The 21,383-nt window shown below is 39.9% G+C and overlaps 1 protein-coding gene across 1 annotated transcript in view; it reads left to right on the top strand.

The window, feature by feature from the left end:
- Nucleotides 1–21,383, top strand: part of ptk7b (protein tyrosine kinase 7b) — a 105,399-nt gene that overhangs the window by 963 nt on the left and 83,053 nt on the right. The window lies entirely within an intron of this gene.

Genomic DNA, 21,383 nt, shown 5'->3' on the forward strand with positions numbered 1-21,383 from the left:
CATGTGTTGGAAGATCAAACAGGGTTTTATGTCCAGGAAAAAGTAAAAGTAGCAAGCAATTGTGAAATATAGGGAAAGGGGTTGAATTGTTGTTGATCCTTCTCTGAATCACTTTTCTGTTGCTGATATTTTGCAGATCTGATGGTTGGTATCCAGTGGCGGTTCTAGACCAAATGTACCAGGGGGGCAAGGAGGGGGCCAGCATGTTTTTCATGGAGGCACAGAAAAGCATGAAATAAAAAGCAGGGCAAGGGATTCAAATATATTAAGATAGCTGCATAAAGTGAAATTTCTATTCAATTAGGTTTAATTAAAATTCTATGTCTTATTAGGTCAATATATATTCAGAATTTAGGAATTTTACATACTTTTTAACTTAAATTTAAGTTAAAGTTACAGTTTTCTATAAAATCAGAAATTAGAACTCAAGAAAAACAGATTAATTTAGCTGCAAAAATAGAGCATGTTTTAAAAAACAACATTTAGCAGATGGAAACTGGGATCCTTTCTCAACATCACTGAAGCTATCACCTTATTGCTTTTAAATAATTAGTAAAACAGAATTTATAAAGAAAAAAAGAAATAGATCAAAAGAACCATGTCTGTTCCAGGGCATATCATCATTAGAACTTCTTTTAGTATTATATCTTCGGTACCGGGGCCAGGACATGATCTACAGGGGCACTGGCCCTCGTTGGCCCCTGTCTAGAACCGTTCATGTTAGTATCTCTACCACTGTTCCACATCTAGTGACTTCAAGTCTTGCAGGCTTTTTTGTCCAGTTGGAACTTTGACTAGGCCATCCTAATACACAGGATTTTATTTGAACCATCTTATTGTAGCTCTATGTTCAGGGTCAGATGAAGCCTCCCATGAATAAATGAATGAATACTTATTTTTCAGACGATTTCCTCCACAAAGAGAACAACATATTCACTTCCTTTTCCTTCAACCTAACAATTCTGCACCATGTTGTGATGCTTACATGAAAAGCAAAAATACACAAAAGTTTTCAGTTGCAAAATGTATGAAAAAATTAAGTTGTGAGCTGCATTAGTTATTTTATTAGGCCTCACGCAGCTAAAGAAGCTCAGCTGAACTGTGGGAAGAAGAGCAGTGAAGACTTTTAAGTTTTGTGGAAGGAATGCTGTTCTCCTGCCAGGGATGGAGCTCATTAAATCAGTGCTCATCTTGTCATAACTGAGTCAGTTTTATCTGATTAACGCAGATGAATTTTCTTTTTCTTCCCAGCCCTTCAGCGCTGCCATGGTAGTCAGAGTGGCTGAATTAATGTCTTGGAAGTTGAAGTGTGTCTGCTGCTCCCTCCCTCCATCAGGCCCCCGCCACCACCTCATGGTGCCCGTTTTTAGGGGATGAATGTGTCCTCTGTGTGCAGGCAGGGGCAAGGATGACTGGGGCTGCTGCTGGTTTGTTTTTATAAAGCGTCTGAACAGAACCACTCTAGGTTCTGTCCCGACGGCTTGCTTTTAAAGGGCTCTTTCTGACTGGGGAGATCAGACGAATATTTTCTTTTTAATGGTTATTTTCAACTGGATCTGGGTGTCGCGGTCAAATATTTTCACCCAGCTCTTTAAAACAAAAATGTGCGTGTTTTTGTAGCTGCTTTGAAGCAACTCTACTCTGAGAACTATAGGTTTCTATAAAGCTAATGTCTGTCTGCATTGCTTTCTCCCACTTTAAGCAGCTCAGATTCAACATTTTAATGTGGGGGATGAAAAAAAGGACTCAGCCTGTTGCAGATAAAAACAATATTTTGGATGCATCCCTCCACATCACTGCTTGCTTTTATTAGATCATCACTGAGTTGGTTTCTCAGTGAAAGACTGGATGTTATTCTTTAAGGATGTCTGCATCTTGCAGCCGATCTCTGAAACTACTCAATCGACTTGTGGTTTATTTATTCCGATCGATGAAAAGCAGCTCCTACTGTACTGGAACAGATGGCGATGAATGCGTCTTTTCAGTTTTGTTGGCATTCACACCTGCTGCAGCTTTATTTGAGAAAAAATAATAGGAACCCTTACGCTTTGCTGTGCCTCTAGGCCGTTTGGCTGCTCACCCATCCTTCAGTTTCTGAATGCTCACATTAGGACTGGATAAGAGGATTAGAAGTGAATAAACTAGTAGATGTGTTCTGTGTGGATGAATTTATCTCCTCACTCCATCAGGTGCTTCACCAGCTGTTTAGAAAGACAATGTGCGCTTTATTTTATTTACAGAAGGAGAAGATTGTCTGGTTGATGAATTAACATGAAGATTAAGAGGGAATGTGGTAAAACTTCTGACTTTTATTAAAGTGAAATTTTATCCAACTTTCTAATTTCCAGACTCCAGGGTCCGGTTTATAAAAAGATCAAAGTTTTAACTACTGGGATAAAAGAAACAATCACTGAAAAAATCTGGAATTTAAATTCAATATCTCTGGCTAAGTAGAGAAAATATTCCTTCCTTCTTTCCTTCCTTCCTATTGTCCTTCATCCTTTCCTTGTGTCCTATCTTGCTTCCTACTGAATTTCCGTTTAATCATCCTTCCTACTTGATTCCTTCCTTTTATCCTTTTTTCCTTCACCATGTTTTCTTTCCTCCTATCCTTATGACCTTTCTTTCATCCTTGTGTTCTTCCTTTTATTCCTTGCCTTCCGCTGTCTAACTTGGGATGTCTCTATGCGATATTGTTGGCAATTGATCGGACATCACCCAAAAAAGCAAATATCTGAATATATATTTACCTCCATCTAAAACCTTAAGCTTATAGAAACACTTTGCTTCTGTTTTATGTGACACACTGGTTAACAAGAATTGGCTCAGTTGTTTTCATATCAACTGTTGTGGACTATTGTTCTTTAAGTAATATCGATTCATTAAACCTTTTCCAACATGAGCAGTAAAAGTATGCATGATCTGTGCTGAACTGTATCGGTTCAATAGTCAAAGCTGCTATATCTCTATTAATTGGAAATTAACCCCTTGGCTCCCACCTTTTTAAAGCCTGTGCACAAACGAATTACATATCGAAAAATAATTATCCCACATGTTTGTGATGTGTCTCATTTGAAAGCTAAGTCTTGCAGTTTCCTTAGATATGTATACAAACCCCAAGTTTTACATAACTTTAGCTATGTAGCTTCAAACATTTTCATAATGATCTTTTTTTTCTCTCTTGCATAAAAAAGGCAATGCATACGGAAAAGGATTAGGGCGAATGAAAAAAAAAAAGTTAACTGATTTTTAAATTTTATTTCAGTTTAACATGGGAAAAAAGTAAGAATTCTGACTTTTTTCTCAGAATTCTGACTTTAATCTGAGAATTCTGACTTTTTTTATTGTCAGAATTAAAGTCAGAATTCTGAGAAAAAAGTCAGAATTCTGACTTTTTCCCATACTAAACTGAAATAAAATTTAAAAATTAGTTAACTTTTTTTTTTTCCCCACTGGCCCTAATCCTCTTCCGTAAATGCAAAATATTCTATATTTTGTGTATAATTCGTAGCTGACCTTTGGAACTCACTAGAACGGATTATCATGTTTTAGATGACAATAGTGTAAAATGTCAGGTCTGTAGTGCTAAGCATTGTGAAACTGTGACCCTTTTTTAATGCAAAAGGTCCATTCTGCACAATTTATCCAAATTAGGCTCAAAAGTGACAGACTGGATTATTTGAATTTTTTGACTAATTTGACCTAAAAAACAAGTTTTTTTTATGTAGCTTTACACAAATTTTCATTCAGGCACTTTCTTTTATGCTTCAAAATTTCAACTTTTAGAACTTGCACTATAGGTTTTTTGTGCATATCCAGTTATTTCTCCTTTCCTTTCACTCCTTACACACATAAATAAACACTATCTTTTCAGCTCACTCCTACACTTCCAATACTTCACTGCTAATCTTATCTTATTGGCTAAAAAAATATATCAGACGCATGCGCCTGCAGACTGTGTTTCCTACGTGAAGGACCCCTGATTATATATTGGGGGAAATACAGTCGGATATTACATTTCTGTGGAGCGTTACGGACAAAATCAGCCCATTTATGCCAGGTTATAATTTATTTTGTAATTCTTGAAGTTGAAAACATTGTAGAGAAAATAAGTTGAAATTTGATGACAGATTATCGTTTTTCTGTGTTTGTGAAGAAAATGTGGCTTATGATTGAGTTTATGGTTGTTTTCTTTTGGATAAGCTGATAAATAAGTGTGCTGTTAGATGCTGAACAGAATGTGACGTCAAAGCGTTCCCGGGGCCTGGCGGTGGGAGGTAAGGGGTTCAAGAAATGTATGATTTGTTCTACCTCAGATCTTTTCTCCATTTTCCTGCTTTTTTCCGGCTTTTATACCTAAAGTCTGCAGTGCAATTACCTGCCAATAATTAAAATCAAATTTTGCATCATAAATGTAACTTTCTGGAGAGGTTCGAATTATTTCTATGAAAAATGTGCAGCTTCTTCTTGCAGAAGAAGAGTTTGTCTCTGGTTAGTTTGTGCTACATGGTTGTTGAGAGGAACAAGAAGAAAAAGGAAAATATCGGTTTCCACTGAGGGGTAGATGGCTGGATGCGTTTCCATGTTTCCTTGTGGACTTTAGAAACTTTCACTAGTAGCTGTGGGACTGTGGGAGGATTTCTCAAGGTCCTGGGAGTCTGGTTGCTGCTCATTTATCAGGTAATGTTTATTCAGCTTTATGCAACGCTTTTGAACTCTTCTCTTTTTTCAGTTAGTGTGTAGTTTACTCTCAGTCCAGGTTTCAGTCTCGGGGGCGGATCTTCTTACAATTTCAGGGCTCCGATCCATGGCTGCCATATCTCTTATTACAGCGTCCTTGTCGCTGCCAGATCCATGCTCCTTGGTCACAGACGCTCATTTATTAAATCCGTGTCTCCTCAACTTTTTCTCCATGTGTGTAACGGCAGTTTGAAAGAAAAACTATTTATGGATTAGGCAGCTTTTCCTCTCTCCAGAGCCTTTCTTACGTTTCATTGAAACCATCTTAGAGTCATGGCTCATTGGTTGCCAAAAACAACTGATCCCGCTGCCTGAAGGAGAGATTAAGAAGAAAAATGGATATGATGGCTTATAAGATGTCATGTCAGCTAATATTTTCCACACTCATACTCTAAACCTTTGGTATGCATGTGGAGGCAGGAGGGGTGGGATCGTACCTGAATGATAAAACCTTCCCACTGTTTATTTGCTCGGCCCTCAGTCTTTATAAACTTCAGTAAAACAAAGTAAAAAGCAGCAGCATCTAACATTTACAGTCAACCATGTACCTCAGCTGGTGTTCGTGTTTAATAAGAAGCATGCATGTTGGCTCATGTGTTAGCGACTTGGCCAGCTTTGTGGTTTTTGTTGTAGATCTATTTCTTTCCTGCACGGTCTGTTGCTCGTCTCGTCATGAAGGATCTCTGTTGTTTATTGACTTGGTTTCACTGGAGCTTTCTGTCCTGTCTGAACTGGAAGAAGTTTTTCTTTCTGCCGTCTTTCTGATGACATGCTGCTGTTGTGCATTTCTTGGTTAGCATGCAAAATAAACATGATATATTTTATGCTAAAATAGTAACTTAATAGTCCATCACAGGAAGGGGGGTTAACTATTTCCTATAAAGGACGGTGACGGCTGCTTGGTTTGACAGAACTCAGCCCAAGGGCATGGCAATTAATCACATTTGCAATATATTTACAATTGAACAAAACCCAATTTTAAATTGCAGAGGCAATCAATTTTGGTCATTACATGTTAAAAGTGTAACTAAATGTATCTATCAACCCATTATCTGGAGGTAATATGCTTAAAGTGGGTTTGCAACAGACAGGATAGAGAGGTGCAGCTAGCATGCAGATTCATGCATGCAAGTGGAATTGATCACTTCTTGACAAAAGGTTACTGTAAAGTCGTGCAACAAAGGACTCTTGACAAGCAAGCTTTCCGGGTAATTTAAAAACTGTAACCCTGGAGTTAAATATTAACATGATTTTAGTTCATTCAGAGGAGAATCGAAATAAAATTGCAACTGCAATGTTAGTTTAAAACAACCGCAATTTTCATTTTTGGCTAAATCATTCAGCACTCCCCCCTCAGGGAGGGGCTGCTGCTCAGACAGTAAAACTAATGGGGATTAATCAGAGCTGCATGATTAATGTGAAATACTACTTTGAGCATCATTTTGATGAAAGAAATGGTATGAAAACACAGTTAAAAGCTAAAAAATTTGCTTATTTTGCATGATAGGGCTCCTTTAAGTTAATATAAAACTGTACACACAAGCTATTGTACAGTTCTGCAAACCTTCTACACCAAATGTAGCCTTTACCTTAAATCTAACGACAAGCTTGGATGTAAAATCACTCATGAATAGAGCAGTTAGCAGATATCAGCCCTTGATTTTAGCCGGAGACACTGGAACCGATTGTTTTTACAAAGTCTTGTGGTTCAAAACCCCAAAGCGGTTATTGGTATAATCCGCTTAATTGTTTACATGTGGAAATATAGTATTGCCTTTTTTAATTTTTTTATTTTAGAGTTAAGGGGGCAGGTTTCTTACAAGCAGCTGTAGACTTTTGGCCTCATTAAGTCCTTCATCAGGGCTGCCAGTAAAAAGTGTTTTCTGCAGTAATTTTGTTGTCTTTCGACTTTAATTCCTCATTATCTACACTTATATTAATGATTTCTGCTGCACTGCAATCTGTTGCCTGCTCTCTTTCTCCTTTGCATTGATGTTTACCAAAAACATTATAAAGTTTTGCGTAGCCTTTATATTTTTTTGCTGCTGTAGAAAAAACAAAAACAAAAATAAACTAGAGTTTTCCAAATAGACTCCCGGACCGTAACACTCCCGCCTCAGATACTCCATTTCTCCCCCCTGGGTTGGTTGGCGGTTTTCACCTTCACAGATGACCAAATCCCTGGTTTGTTTTCAGTTTTTGGGAGCAAAGCCTAAACGCCGCTGTTTCTGCATTTAAATGTATCCGATTGAAACGTGCAGGAATGCCTCATTTGGATCTGCAGCTTTGGCTGAAGGGAGAGGAGGGAAGAAAGGAGGGTGAGGAGGGAGAAAGGCGTCTGGCATGCCTTTGCATAAACCCAGCAGCCATTAACTCTTTGTGTCCTGAGGCTGAATGAATTCATCAGAGCAACGGGCCACAGGCAGAGAGACGGCAGACAGTTTCTATTCAGCTCCTCTTTGTCGCAGCAGTGCAGGGAAGCAGGCTGCCGAGGCCTCTGGTGTCTGATATCATCAACGGCTGTTTCATCTCAGGCTGATCAGTCGGCCCGACTGGTTCGTTGCTAAAACATGAGCGATTCATTTTTCTCCTTTGTCTTCTGTTTGGAGTTGCTCTTCGTCTTTTTGTTGGGGTTACAGCTGAGGTCTGGGGTCCATTTAGTTGGTGACCTGCTTTGACCTCTGGCTGCTCTTTGCTGAATCAACCTGTGTATCTTGGCTGTTTTAAGGGTGATATGAGCCAGCATGAAGTGGAGGGTTTTATCAGCTCTTGGCTCAGGAGGCAGGTGAATGTTTTAGATCTTTCAGGTTCCTTTGAATTCCTGATCAAACCGAGCGCCGCCGTTCTAACACACTTTCAGAGCAAAGTGTTATCAACGATTTGGACAAAAAAACGAGTAAATCAACTATAAGCAAATTTACTTGGAAGACATTTCTTAGACAGAAGTGATAAATCATATATGCCAAAAAAAAAAGATATTATATGATAGATGTACCACATCATTTGCCTTTGTTATTATAGATACTATCGCTAAGTAAAACAAAAGAACGACAGGTTAGACTGATGGGTTTCCTGGTCATTTCAGCCATTGTGATCAATATAATGACCATGACATTCCTGAGTCATTTTTCTAAGGTTTAAAATGCATTAAAGTGGGGTTCCTTGAATAAAAAAGTACCTTTTTGAGTAAATAGTTACAAAATTAAGTTGTTTAACAGTTTCTAAGTTTTGATGCATTTAAAGGATTGGATAAAAAAAAAAAAAAGATTTAAAGATCAGTCATTTTTTAAGGAAGTTGATAATTTCTGGCTGATTTGTTCATCTTTGAGTAAAAAGCTCTAAAAGCCCTTGGAGCTCATTAAAACACGCTGTTTAGCTTGCAGCTCTTCTTTATTAGTCATTCATTCAGATCAACACAAACTATTAGTGATCTTTTTTTATTCTGTTAGGTGGAAGTTTAAATTTTCAAGTTGGGTTTAATTCTCTTCATTTATTTAATGGTAATGATTTTGTTGTCCTATAAGATAAGTGATTATTTCTGTCATCTGTTAATCAATGAAAAACCAGTTAAACAGTGATTAGACACATGAACTGTATAATAGCGTGTACTTTAAGGAGGTTCTGTTTTCATTTGGTCCAAAGATGCATAAAAATCTTTATTGCTGAAGAACCATCACAGATTTAAATGAGTTCAGGTTTTTCCTTTCTGGAGATAATCTGTTGCAGGTCTGATTTTTGTATTTGAAAGAGGATTTATATCCTCTTATTATCAAAAACTTATGGATTCCTTAACTTTTTGATTAAACAACTTCAGAACAACAGGCCCTCAGCATCACGTATCTTCCACCATGCTTAAGAATATGGATGAATGTAATGTAAATCCTTTTATTGCCCCAGATTGGGGAAATTCACTTTCTGCATTTGAACCATTCCCTTAGGGAGCAGTGGACTTTCATTGTGCAGTGCCCAGGTAAGGGTCTTGCTCAGGGACCCAGAGTGGAAGTCTGTGGGAGTGTGTAGGACTTGAACTAAGAACCTCCAAGATCCAAGCACAATGCTCTAACCACTAGGCCACCATTCCCCAGATGGAATGTAATATACTTTATCAGATACTCATTGTTCTATTATTATTCTTGATGGCCAGCTGCCTACATTCCATAAAATATGTTTTCTTTTTTTTAATCCCCACTTTGAGGACTGGCTGAGAGGTTTTCCACTTCAGCATATTTGTACCTCAGGATAGGAGATAGTCGTTCATCTATCAGTCACTTTATAGAAATAATTTTAGCCCCAGTAAATATTTCTGATCAAAGAAGTCTGCTGAAATGACCCTTGTGTGTGAAGCAATGAAGCTGCAATATTTTTCTTAAGATCCATAATTGATGAGGGCAGTGCATCCTGAATATGAACATGTTTTCTCATTTCACCTGAATAAATGTGTGATTTGGCGGATTTGACCTTAAAGGAGAGCCAGCCTCTAACTGGATGAATTTAATGGCCCTGCAATCACCAGACGTGACCTCTGCTGACCACAGAACGCTCACTGGTGTTTGGGAACTGTGCACCCAGCAGATCTGGCTCATTATGAGCCGCATTGTTCTATGTTGGCAGGCAGTAATTGCTTTAGAGGGAAGAAGCTCATTAAAAGACAAACATATTTTTTTATTTTCTCTGGTTCCAATCATGTTAAACAACCAGACCAGCAGCTACACGTTCCTCTCTGCCATTTTCCACAGCCGCACTCCATTTCACCTTCCTTTTTGCTTGTTCCACTTTCATAAACCGTGCCAAGTACCGAATCCCCCGCCCCCTCTAACCGCTGCAGCCCCTCCATCCTCTCTGGTATTGTCCTCTTTCTGAACCTTCCTCTGAGGAGTCGGTGTTAACCCAGGCAGCAGGATGAAGCTGCACAGCAGGAATAATTGAGTAGGAGCTTTTGGAAGACATCTTCCTCTGAAAAGCTGCATCCCTGATAGGAAAAGCAGATTTGTTAAAGCTGTTTTGATCTGTTTCCTCCAGAGTGGTCCTGATTTGCAGCAGCCCTCACTTTGTCTTAGGGGTCCAAATTGGGTCCCATTACATGCCACCAGAATTCATAACTGTTAAGGAGCATATCAGGGGACGCTCCCCTCTGGTTTGTTCAGTGATTGTTTTAGTTCTCCTTTGGCACAAATGGATCAGTCTTATTCTTTTCCAACTGGAAGGTGACCTGTTTAGTTTCATGTTCATAGAAATTATTTGTATTCTGTTAAAAAAAAAGGGAAAAAAATATAAAATGCATTTTGTTAAGCTTTATAGGATTTATAGTCCTGTTTATCTATTAGGCTTTCAGGTACTAAGGCGGGGTTTAGTTGGACTAACTTTTTTGTGAAAAGCAGCTCTTTTCTGATGTGAGGAATGGCGGATCTATGGAGTTGGAGCCACATGAACACGTCATTAATTGATGAGGAATTTCCAGATCACTCTAAACTGCACAATGATTACTCTTCTCTAGTTTAGTTTTAATTAGACGTATTGATAGTAGTTTGTAATTGGAAAGAAAGATTCAAATCCAAACACTGTTCTCTGTTTGGGTTATTATGGGCCTCAGTCAGCGTGGTTCCCCTCAGCAATGGTTGCTTTTAAATGCCCACAGAGGACGGACGTAATGCAGGCTTTCACAATGGGCCGCTCTGTGCAGGTGCAGCCAGCTGACACAACCTTGTTGATTATGCTGCACGAGGCAGTGTTTCCTGTTCTTATCTGGCGAGGTGACGACGGACAGAAATGTGTTGTGTTGTCTAACAATCGACAATGGTCCCTCGGCTCGCCCCCATGTGCCAAACAGCAGAGGAAATCTATGTGTTGTTGCTGTCGTTTCCTCCCTCAGTAATGCACAGCGGATGAGGAGCTCAAAGCATCCTCCCTCCCGATGGATCGCCGCTGCTTTTGTATCCTCATCCAGGTTAGGACCCAGACGGGGGCCATCTTTCGTCACTGTGCGCTCAGCCGATCGGGGGTGTCGGTTCTGTGTGCGCCCGTGTCGTCAGGAGGGTGAAGGCTGCGGACTCCCTGCGGGCCTGAACAACAGCCGTGGCAGGAGAGGACAGGCAGCTGTTTGGTTGCTGACTTCCTGTGGTGCAGACGCTGCTGAACACCGGGGGCTTTTACTGTGGCTGAAATATTTTAAAGATGTGAAAACAGACTCCTGCTTGAACAAAAGGCTTCTCTAACCGTGTCGTTTTATGGTCTACATGTGGCTTTTTGCAAATATGTCGTTGGTTATTGATGGACTCCACAGTAAGTCTGTTAATGTCGCTCTGCTTCATTTATTGCTGTTCTCTCCTCTTTATTCATACGCTTATTTTTGAAATCGGAGCCATGATGCTTCCGTTTTGGATAACGATCTGGTGAAGGCTTTGCACAAATAAAAAAATAAATAAATAAATGAAACCTGCATAATTATCCATCTATCTGTGTCTTATGCTCTCTCTGATGCTCCATCCTTCAACAGGGCCATCTGTTTGTCTGGCATTGAAGCAAGAATTTAAACCTCAAGCCGTTCAAATGCAAAAAATGGGCTTCTTGTTTTTCTTTCTGGCTTTTTAGTCCATCAAAATGTCCATGATGTGATGCCCTAGGTACGTTAGGGAATCTCCAAAAGCTTATATCTCTGCAGGATCTGATCCTGACTTCATCCACCCCTATATATTGATACATATTGAAATGCCAAACAAAAATGTATTTTAATAACTTCAAGTCAAAACTAACTTTCTGCAAAACTTTAAATATTTACCCCATTCTAAACCCTATCATGTAATAGTCATATTGCCTACATCTATCTATCTCTATATCTCTCTATATCTATCTATGTATCTATCTATCTCTATATCTATCTATATATCTCTATATCTGTCTGGAAATGATGCGTAATATATGAACAATGACTTTTGACTTCAGAGGTGTTGTATGCACATTACTGCTGCTGTAAATGTCCTGAAAAAAACCCACCACCTTGCATCACAGCAGTATGTCTCCACCCCCCCAGCCCCATTTTCTTTGAGTTATTAACATTTCAGGATCTTACTCAGACCCAGCTCCGCTTTTCTGCCCTGGTGCGTTTTTGCACCATGACTTCACCGGTACTCTTTCATCTCTCTTGGGATGGTTTCCAGGCACAACTCTTTCTCTGCCTTTGTGTCCTGTAATCTTATGCGAAGGAAAGAAAAGGTTGCAGTGAAAGCTATGCCTCTGCCTGTCCCCCTGCAACCTCCCAGGTCCGTCTTGAAATGAGGTCAGATGACACACGAGCCCCGGAGTTGAACCTCCGCCCTCTCCGTCTTCTGAACGTTTAGATGGATGCTTTGAAAATGGAGGGAAAAGAAAACCTTTGAGATTCTGAAACAGCACCTCGCTCCCTGTAGTAAAATTATTGAGAAATGCTGCGGTCTGCCTTCAGAAACATGTCAGGTGCAGTTCCACAGTCCTGAGTGACGTCTGCCTTGGAGCACTCTTAAATTTTAAAAACAGGCAGAGCTGGAAAGAAGTCACTGGCGGTGTTATTGACAGTCTCAACTTTCCACTTAAACTAATTTGGTTTAATTAGCTTATTACATAACTTTAAAGAGTTTATATGAGAAAAGTGTTGTATCCTCATGAAAGCTGCAGTTATTCTTACATCAGCTTCACTTATAAAAGCGGGAACTCTTCAGCAAACTGGGGCTAGACATGAATTAATGAAGCGTCGCCGTTTGTAGACTCATGTCCAAATGTTTCTCGTCTTTAACAAGAATGAGCTGGATGTCCTGCAGCTTTTCCTCCTCCATTTGTTTGATCTCGTTGTTTTCTTGCGCTGCAACTCTGTGTGCATCTGTGCGGTTCAAAAGGCATTAAACATGAGCGTGCTCCCCAAAGCGCGACATCTCTGAAGTCTCAACAGAGTGTGTAGAGTTATGAAAGCTATGAAACTGGTCCAGAAGTTCTGTTTGACTTTTTTGGGAACGTTTAAAGCTGTCACAAATGTGCTGCCCTCTTGGTCTGAAAAGGTGTGAGTGAACCAACAGTTCAACTTTGTGTGAACATATATAATTTTTGCTTAGATTTTTTAACATCTCCGTTTCTTCTTTTCTTTCCCAACTAAAGTTTGACATACTGATCAATGAATTGGACTCAGGTTTCCTGCTTCTTCATCTACTAAATGTTTCCCCCTCTGCTCTCCAGAACAGGTTTCTCTTCCATTGTCCAGTAAACACTTCCTCCATTTCTCCTTCCAGGACAGGTTTCCCAGTTTCTCCAGTTTTTTTCAGGAAGCAGTCGCAAATGTACATGAGCTTCTCCTTTTTATCCTTTCAACAGGTGGCAGTTGCGTCTAAAAGGTCACTAAGAGGTGATATTTATCGTTTATAAACTTAATGTTGATCAGTTGGTCCTGAAAAACTATTAATCAGGGTTTTCTACAAGGCCTTGAGGATGGATTCGATTGAAATAGGATTATGTTTAAATTTGGGATCTGAAGAACATCAGGTTGTGATGTTCTTCTATTATAGACAGGTTCAGGTTTCTATATATTTGGAAAATAATTGGTTGTATATGATCTTGCAGATTTCATTTTTAAATATCTTTTTTGTCAATTTGCTCCTGAATGGACCTGCATAAAATATTCAAGAAACCATGACTCAGTACTATATGAGTGAGATCATCAGATTCTGATTATGTTTGAGTTGCACAAGAGGGGCCTGTTTGTGCCGGCGCTGAGAAACAGTGAACAATACAGTTACTAACCTAATTACCCTCGTAAAGAATCGCATGTGCAGCTACGTGTCCCGTTGGTCTTTGCCAGCTTGATTTTGTGATGTTAATCTGGTTGTTTTTTGGGTCATAAGATGGAGTCTGACCTCCTGTGATCCCAGTAGGATGCATTCACTACTTATCTAAATTAACAGCTAATTAAACCAGATAAGAGGAGGAGAATGTGAGTTCAGACTTAATTATTAAAGGCTGTAACGATTCTTCTTGGGTGGACGATTTTCCTAATCTTGCCTCCATGGCATTGGGTGTTTTTCTTTTGATATAGCTCATGTATTTTCCTACTCTTGGTATATCAGATGAAACGTGCTTTAAAATTTAAGGTTGCAACAGGAAAAATTGTATATCAAAGCTATCTGTGTTCTGTTAAAGGTTTAATTTGGAGAAAAAATCAGGCAGGCAAACAATAATTTCTTTGAGTTTGGTGTTATGGTGATTGAACTCTGGATGATTTCCATAAATGGGGAAAAAGGAGCAGCTGTTTAAAACGAACAAGAGAAAATAGCCATAATTCAATGTAAGGCCATATGCTTCCTATTTTCTTCATTTTGATAAAAGGGCTTCTTTAAATTTCAGACGCTGTTAATTCCGTTGCTGCTGAAGTGTTGAAATGCGGTCATGTCTTCTGGTATTTTTAACAAGTTAGGGGCAGACCTCTGCGTTAATCATTTCCATGTGATTGTTGGTGTGTTGCTCGTCTGTCATTGCTGTTTCACATTTATTAACTTCCATCGAGAGACAATTAGGGCTTGGCAGTTCTGACTCTCTCAGATGAAGTGAACAAAAGCTCATTGTTTGTGAAACTGTTATATTCTAACTTGCTTAACAGGCAGTCAGATAGTCAGCGAATGTCAGATATTGATGAAGGATATAATTTATTTTGGAAGAAACCTAAATAAAGCAAACCAGTCAACCCTAAATAAATGGTCCAATGCAAATAAGCCAAATGTTTATTTAGGCTCCATTTTCCCCACTATTAATAGAAAGACTTTTATTCTTTATTATTCTGAAGTTTTAAAAAAATGAGTGTATTGCAATAAACTTGCAGAATGTTTCAAAGTTATTGCCATCTGGTTAAAATCCCAGAGTAAATTTCTTGAGTTACAAAACGCAGTAAAGCATACAGGAGTTTCAAGATTCGTGAAATGGCAAAGTTTTGGAAGTATATTCAATAATCCACAATTTCCTATTTCATTGTTATTTCAATAGGGCATGCAGCAAAGGGCTATATTTTTTAGCTATAAATATTTGCGGGGTGCGGGTGAAATGGAGTTCTTTCTGTGAAAGTGACAGACCGTAGTAACCATGTTTGCTCAGTCATGTCTTTGTCCAAATACGTCATTGCATTTTCTTTTTAGGGCTCAGCACTAGCCTCGTGAGACCATCCTGATCTCGCAAGCTTTCAAGGTTTCACTCGCAAATCAGTCTGGAGACTCTCCGTTAAGGAAAATTTGGAGCCGTTCACCAAATGAACGTCCAATCAGCGTTGGCTTTGAGGCGGGTTGAGGTGTGACGCAACGAGAAGCGCAACAGTTCAGTCTAAAGAACATGGCGGCTTAAGCCGATGAAACTAGCGTTAGCGTGGCTATCGAGCAAGTTTTATCGGAATTACAGAGTATTTCTTCACTGAAAGAAGAGCAAAACACTGCTCTGGAGGCGTTTTTGCTCTTCTCCCGACTGGCTTCAGCAAGAGTAGCCTGGCTTGTGGTTGTGTTTTCGTCGTCGCTCTGTTAGTACGTCATATGCTTCGTTGTTCTGATTGGTTTATTTGGCCCATCTATCACCAACATAGGCCAATCAGCTAACCAGTATTTTCGCCCCTTCCCAAAATTACTTCAACGGAAGGTTTCCAGATGGATATGCGGAGCAAATCCATCTGGCGGAGTCAGGTTATTTCAGAACACCAAATCACACAAATTGTCAAGGCAGCTCGTTTCGCTCTAGCGAGTTTCATATTCCTCTTCTACTTGTTTGGCTTACGGATAGACGAGTTTGAGTAACACCTTCTCGGACCTGAGACATAGTTTTTAGACGTACAGTGTGAGCAGGTAGATCGCATCAGAGCGTCGTGCTGAAAATGTATCGTGAGCTGTCACCTCACTGTGAAACCCTGCGGTTTTGGGGGAAAAAGGAGAACAAACAGTTTGATTATCAGAATCAACTTTGTTTACTTAACTATTGCACAACCTTACAAACTCAACAAGATCAAGATGTCCACAGGAAATGTGAAACTGGTGTAACATCTGTGTTTAAATGAAAAATGAATACAAGAACAAACTTAATTAAAGCCACAAGTGGCATTGCGCGGCCCTCGCAGCTCGCACCGCCTGGTATGTTGCGATCGCGGGAACCAAGCGACCTCCACGCTCCTTCCCAGCCTATGCTCCTGCTCTTCAGCCTATGCCTGCTGCTGCTTCTCTTCATCCTCCCCTCCTTCTCGATCTGCTGCTGCCACTGTTTCTTATCCTCCTCCTCCTGCAGCTTCTCCTCATCATCCTCCTGCTTCTGCTTATCTTGCTGTGTCTCCTTCTCCTCCTGCTGTCGCTCTTGCTGCATCTCCTTCTCCTCATCCTGCTGTCGCTCTTGCTGCATCTCCTTCTCCTCATCCTGCTGATGCTCTTTCTCTTCATCCCCTGCCTACTGCTGCTTCTCCTGATCCTCTTCATCCTCCTTATCCTGCTTCATTTAATCCTCCTCCATTCTTCTTCTGCTGTTTCTCATCCTAATCATCCTCCTCCCCCTGTGCTCCTTCTCTTCATATTCTTCTTCCTGCTGCTGCTCTCACTGCATCTCCTACTGTTGTTTGTTTCTCATCCTCATCATCCTTCTCCTCCTCCTAAAAGCATGGCTTTGTATGACTGGAGTTAACAGTTTGATGCTTAGCCACGCCCACATGCTCCCATGTAGAATAATAATTTTGATAACTTTTAATTTGCTATGACTATAGTCCATGTAAAGTAAATTTGAAGTCTCAAACTAAAAAAAAACCAAGAGCCCTTCCCTCAGATATGTCATGACCTAAAAAAAAAAAATGGTATCTTTGATCCAAAATGGCCCATTTCTTGTTGGGTGTGGACCATGGCTCCAATATACTTTTTTGAGCATCGTGTTCGGCTATACAAATGTAATAATCCTTAATAAAAGCAGGGCCTGAGGCAGTTTAGTCATACTCTAATGGCGCAAAGTCTGATTTTGATGCTTGGCCACGCCCACATGGTTTGTCACAGCAAAAACTCTTTTGATTGCTTTTGACCCCTTATGTATTAAATCGAGGCTCAGCAAGTTAGAAGTTTGCCGACCCTTGCTCCTTCTCAGCCAGCGGAAAAGGCGTCACGCTTCACCTCTGGACCAGCCGGAGAAAACCACAGCTTTGGTCAGGAAGGGTTAAACTAGGGATAAAATATAATATCTGGGATGAATCTCATCTGTGAGATAGATGCTGCGGCCATCTCAGGTGGTGGGTCAAAAGTATATGTTCAAAAGATGGAGAAACAGCACTGTCAAACTCCACGGTTAGCGGTAATACACCCTACTCAAAACAAAAAAAATAATTAAAAATCCATAGTTTGCAATAAAATCCCGAAAAAAATCACAAATGTCAAGGAACACATCTTGCATGTCCTAGATTTTTTTTAAATGATTTATTAAATAATTTAAAGAAAGAAAAATCTTTAAACTTGAATGCCATATACTGCGGCAGTTGAAAACCCCATAAGATGCTCAAACATGCATAGATTCACGCCAATCTTGGCAGTCTTTTGTATAATCAAAGGATAAATAACTGTTCCACATTTGGCTAGGATTGCTATAAAACTTTTTGAGATACAACAATTTTCTGTTAACACAAACCTTTGAAAAATCAGACTGACAGACTTTAAAAAAGCGCTTTGCTATTGTAACCAGCTTACAGCAGGCTTTGTAAAGAACATATTTTGAAAGTTTTAGCTCATTTGGATAAAAGGCTGATTTTATATAATTTTTTGAAAAGAGGTCCGTGATTTCACAACACGGTAAAATGTAATTCAAAATGGCAGACTCTACTCAAAACAAAAAAAATCATAAAAAATCCATAGTTTGCAATAAAATCCAGAAAAAAATCACAAATGTTAAGGAACACATTTTGCATGTCCTAGATTTTTTTTAGATGATTTACTAAATAATTAAAAGAAAGAAAAATCTTTAAACGTGAATGCCTTATACTGCGGCAGTTGAAAACCCCATAAGATGCTCAAACATGCATAGATTCACGCCAAACTTGGCAGTCTTTTCTATAATCAAAGGATAAATAACTGTTCCAAAGTTGTCTAGGATTGCTATAAAACTTTTTGAGATACAACAATTTCCTGTTAACACAAACTGTTGAAAAATCAGAGTGACGGACTTTTAAGAAGAGCTATGCTGTGTACACCATCAAAAAAGTACCGATTAGAGGAATATATTCCAAAAGTCCTAGCGCTTTTGGGAAAACGACTGATTTTTTAGAAATATTTTAACATAGTGATTCTATTTTCATAAGGGTGCCGTTTGATTCAAAATGGCCGACTTCATGAGAGGTTTAGACCATGGCTCCAATGAAACTTTTTGTAGGTGGAGAGCTCATACAGATGTGTGCCAAGTTTCATTATCCTAGGAACGAGCATGGCTAGGGGCTGAATTATTTCCTGGCATTATCTGTCCACTTGACCAACTATTAGGCGAGAATGCAAACATTTGAAAAATCAGAGTGACGGACTTTAAAGAAGCGCTTTGCTATTGTAACCAGCTTACAGCAGGCTTTGTAAAGAACGTATTTTGAAAGTTTTAGCTCATTTGGATAAAAGGCTGATTTTATACAATTTTTTGAAAAAAGGTCAGTGCTTTCACAAGAGAGTAAATTGTAATTCAAAATGGCCGACTTCCGGTGGGGTTTAGACCATGGCCTCAAGAGGCTTTTAGTTAGGGCCTGATGAGATGCAAATGTGTTTAAAGTTTCAATATTCTAGGACTAAAAACGGCTTGGGGCTGGTGGTTTGAAGTTTGTTATTTCTAGGGGGCGCTGTAGTGAAATTAAGCCCCGCCCACAAAATATTGCTCTGGATTCCTGTTTGGAGTTGGACTAGGATCATCTCTTGTGATTTTGGTGCAGATCTGATTAATAATGAGGAAATGAGAGCCAATCTTATTTTCATGGCGAAACGCCTCACTTCGCCATGGCGCCACGGCAACACCATTTAACTCAAAATCTCTGTGCTTTAAACGAAGTTAGACCAACATGTTTTCTATCATCTGACAAATTTTCAAGGTGCTGGTGTTTAAAATGACTCAAAGGGACCCTCCCAAGTGAAAAAAGTGACTTTCTTCCCTTAGGGGGCGGGGCTTAGATGATGTCATCATTTGACCATCCAGTATGGTCAAGCACCCAAAGGGGCTCCTTACTGCCAAACGTGGTTTGATTTGAACCTTTTTTCTAAAAGTTATTCCACTTTGAAATTCTTCAAAAGTACCCTAACTTCGGGGCCCCTGGGGACCCCTTAAACATGCTCAAAAACGAAAACCTTTGATAACTTTTAATCTCCAATGCCTTAACTGCATAATGACCGAGTTTGAAGCCGATAGCTCATAATCCCTAGGAGGAGTTCGTTAAAGTTCGACATGAGCGAAAATGAAAAATGGCCAAAAATCGCACTTTGAGCCAAAATGGCCGACTTCCTGTGGGTTTTAGGGCATACCTCCAAGAGACTTTTTTTCATGATTTGAGGAGATCTACCTGTGTGCCAACTTTCAAATCTCTGGGACTTACAGTTTCCCCCAACTCACGTTAGGGGGCGCTGTGGCGTAATTTGGGGGCGGCCATTTTGGATTCCATTACAGACCGGCTATTTCACGCGGGGGACAATTTACTGCCACGTTTTCCTGAGTTTTTGAATATGCGAAGTCCCCGTAAAATGCGTTCGAAATGCCAAAAGAACCGCAATAATAATAAGAAACTTTCTAAATACAATAGGCCTTCGCAGCGCTTTGCTGCTCGGGCCTAATAACCAACAATGTCTAATAACAAATGATGGGATAATAACCTATTTTAAATAACAAAAAATACTAATTATAAAACAGTAGTAGGGAAAATTAACAGTTCTTTTGCAGAAAGATGAGCATATCTGCTTTTTCTGCAAGGATACGGGATCTTTCAGGGCTTAGGGTGTCTCCAGCCGTGGAGAACACCCTCTCAGATGGGGTGGAGGAAGCCTGCACACAGAGGTAGTTTTCAGCCAGTCCAGATAGCAAAGGCAGCGTATCTTGCTTGTTCCACCACCACAGTGTGGCGCTATCCCTGCAGGGGATGGAGGGCAAGCTTTTATAGAGCTGGATTTCCTGATCTACCCTCTGGGCTAAGGAAAGACGGGGTTTTGATTCACAAAGTGACCGCAGCTCGTTGTCTTCCTCCTCGAATAGTTCTTCCAACTTGCGTAACTTGCGTAAGTTGCGTAACTTACGTAAAAAACGTGACGTAAGTCGTGCTCCCCAGAGCCGGCGCTCTAGGCTCTGGTACTGCGGGAATCGAAAAAAGAATCGTTCAGCGAGCTGCCAAACGATGCCATGGAATCGGAAAATACGGAACCGGTTCTTAACAGGAACCGGTTTTCGATTCCCATCCCTAGCCTGCATGCAGAAATAGTGTTGAGCGTGCAAAGAAAAGGTCTGACAAACACTGCTCTATTTGTGCTCTGTTGGTCAGAGTTGAACGCATGGAAGATGGGCTTTGAGTGAGGGGCTGAGAATTTAATTGCTGCACATTGGTCTTTTTGTGCTCTCAGGTCAGTGGCACAAAATGCTATATAAATCCAAACATCCCCATCACTATTCTGAATATGAGGAGAATGCGACACGGAAATGGAAACTGACATCAAACATGCCCACTCTGTCCGTGGCAGACGTGTTTGAAAAGGCAAGAACAATCCCAGTGATTCTGCCAACGTAAAGGGCATAGAATAAATATTTTAAATAAATATTTTGATCATTTTGTAATTGATTTATTGAAATGCCTTAAGTTTAAAAAAAATTTTTTTAAGAGGGTGGGTACATATTGGAGCAAAAAATACAATGGTTCTAGTATCTTCCTGCGGTTTGTTTTTTTGGCCTTTGTTTCCTGGTTTTTTGCTTTCGGTTTCGGACCTTTGTACGGCGTGACCCCCTCCTTGTTTAAATTGTTTAAATATGCATTTTTATAATTACTGCGTTATTATCTGGATATATCCAACATACAAATTCAAATAGGAAATGGTGAACTAATCTGCTGTGAACATGTTGTATATCTAACCAAAAATCAGATCCTGGATGACTGCAATCTGTATGTTTAGATAGAAGCTGCACAGCTACAGCGTTGAAGCTACAAGTCTTAACACATGATACTCCCTGTCTAAACAATGACGCAGTGGTCGTCGTCACCGACTTTCAAACCTATCTCTGTCTATGTGAAACTCAAACAACAAACCTGTGTCACCTTGCATACCTTAACATTGTGTGTGTTTGTCAGTGATGCTTTGTGAGGACGAAAGAAGGCAGACCGTGGAGCTTTGAGTCTGCTGTTAAGGAGCACTAAAGCTCTCGCTGAAATGCAACTTAGCAAGGTGTGTGACAGAGAAGAAAAACAGGTTGTTCATAATAAATTATCAGTCCAGGGTTGGAAAGTATCTTCTTTCTAAAAAGAGGAATCAGGCTTTTTCTGGAAATACAAGCTGCCTTTCTGCAGCAGCTGCCAGCTCCTCAGGAGATCCAACTTTCAATGGGAGATAGGAGGAGAGGATTTGTTACCGAGAGATGCCTGAGGGTGAAACGGGGATAAAAAGGTTTGAGTAGCTGTTGCTGTCTGTTAAAAGGGATTA

This window comes from Cyprinodon tularosa, unplaced genomic scaffold (genome assembly GCF_016077235.1).
Source record: "Cyprinodon tularosa strain WSP-4 unplaced genomic scaffold, ASM1607723v1 ctg343, whole genome shotgun sequence".
Lineage (NCBI taxonomy): Eukaryota > Metazoa > Chordata > Actinopteri > Cyprinodontiformes > Cyprinodontidae > Cyprinodon > Cyprinodon tularosa.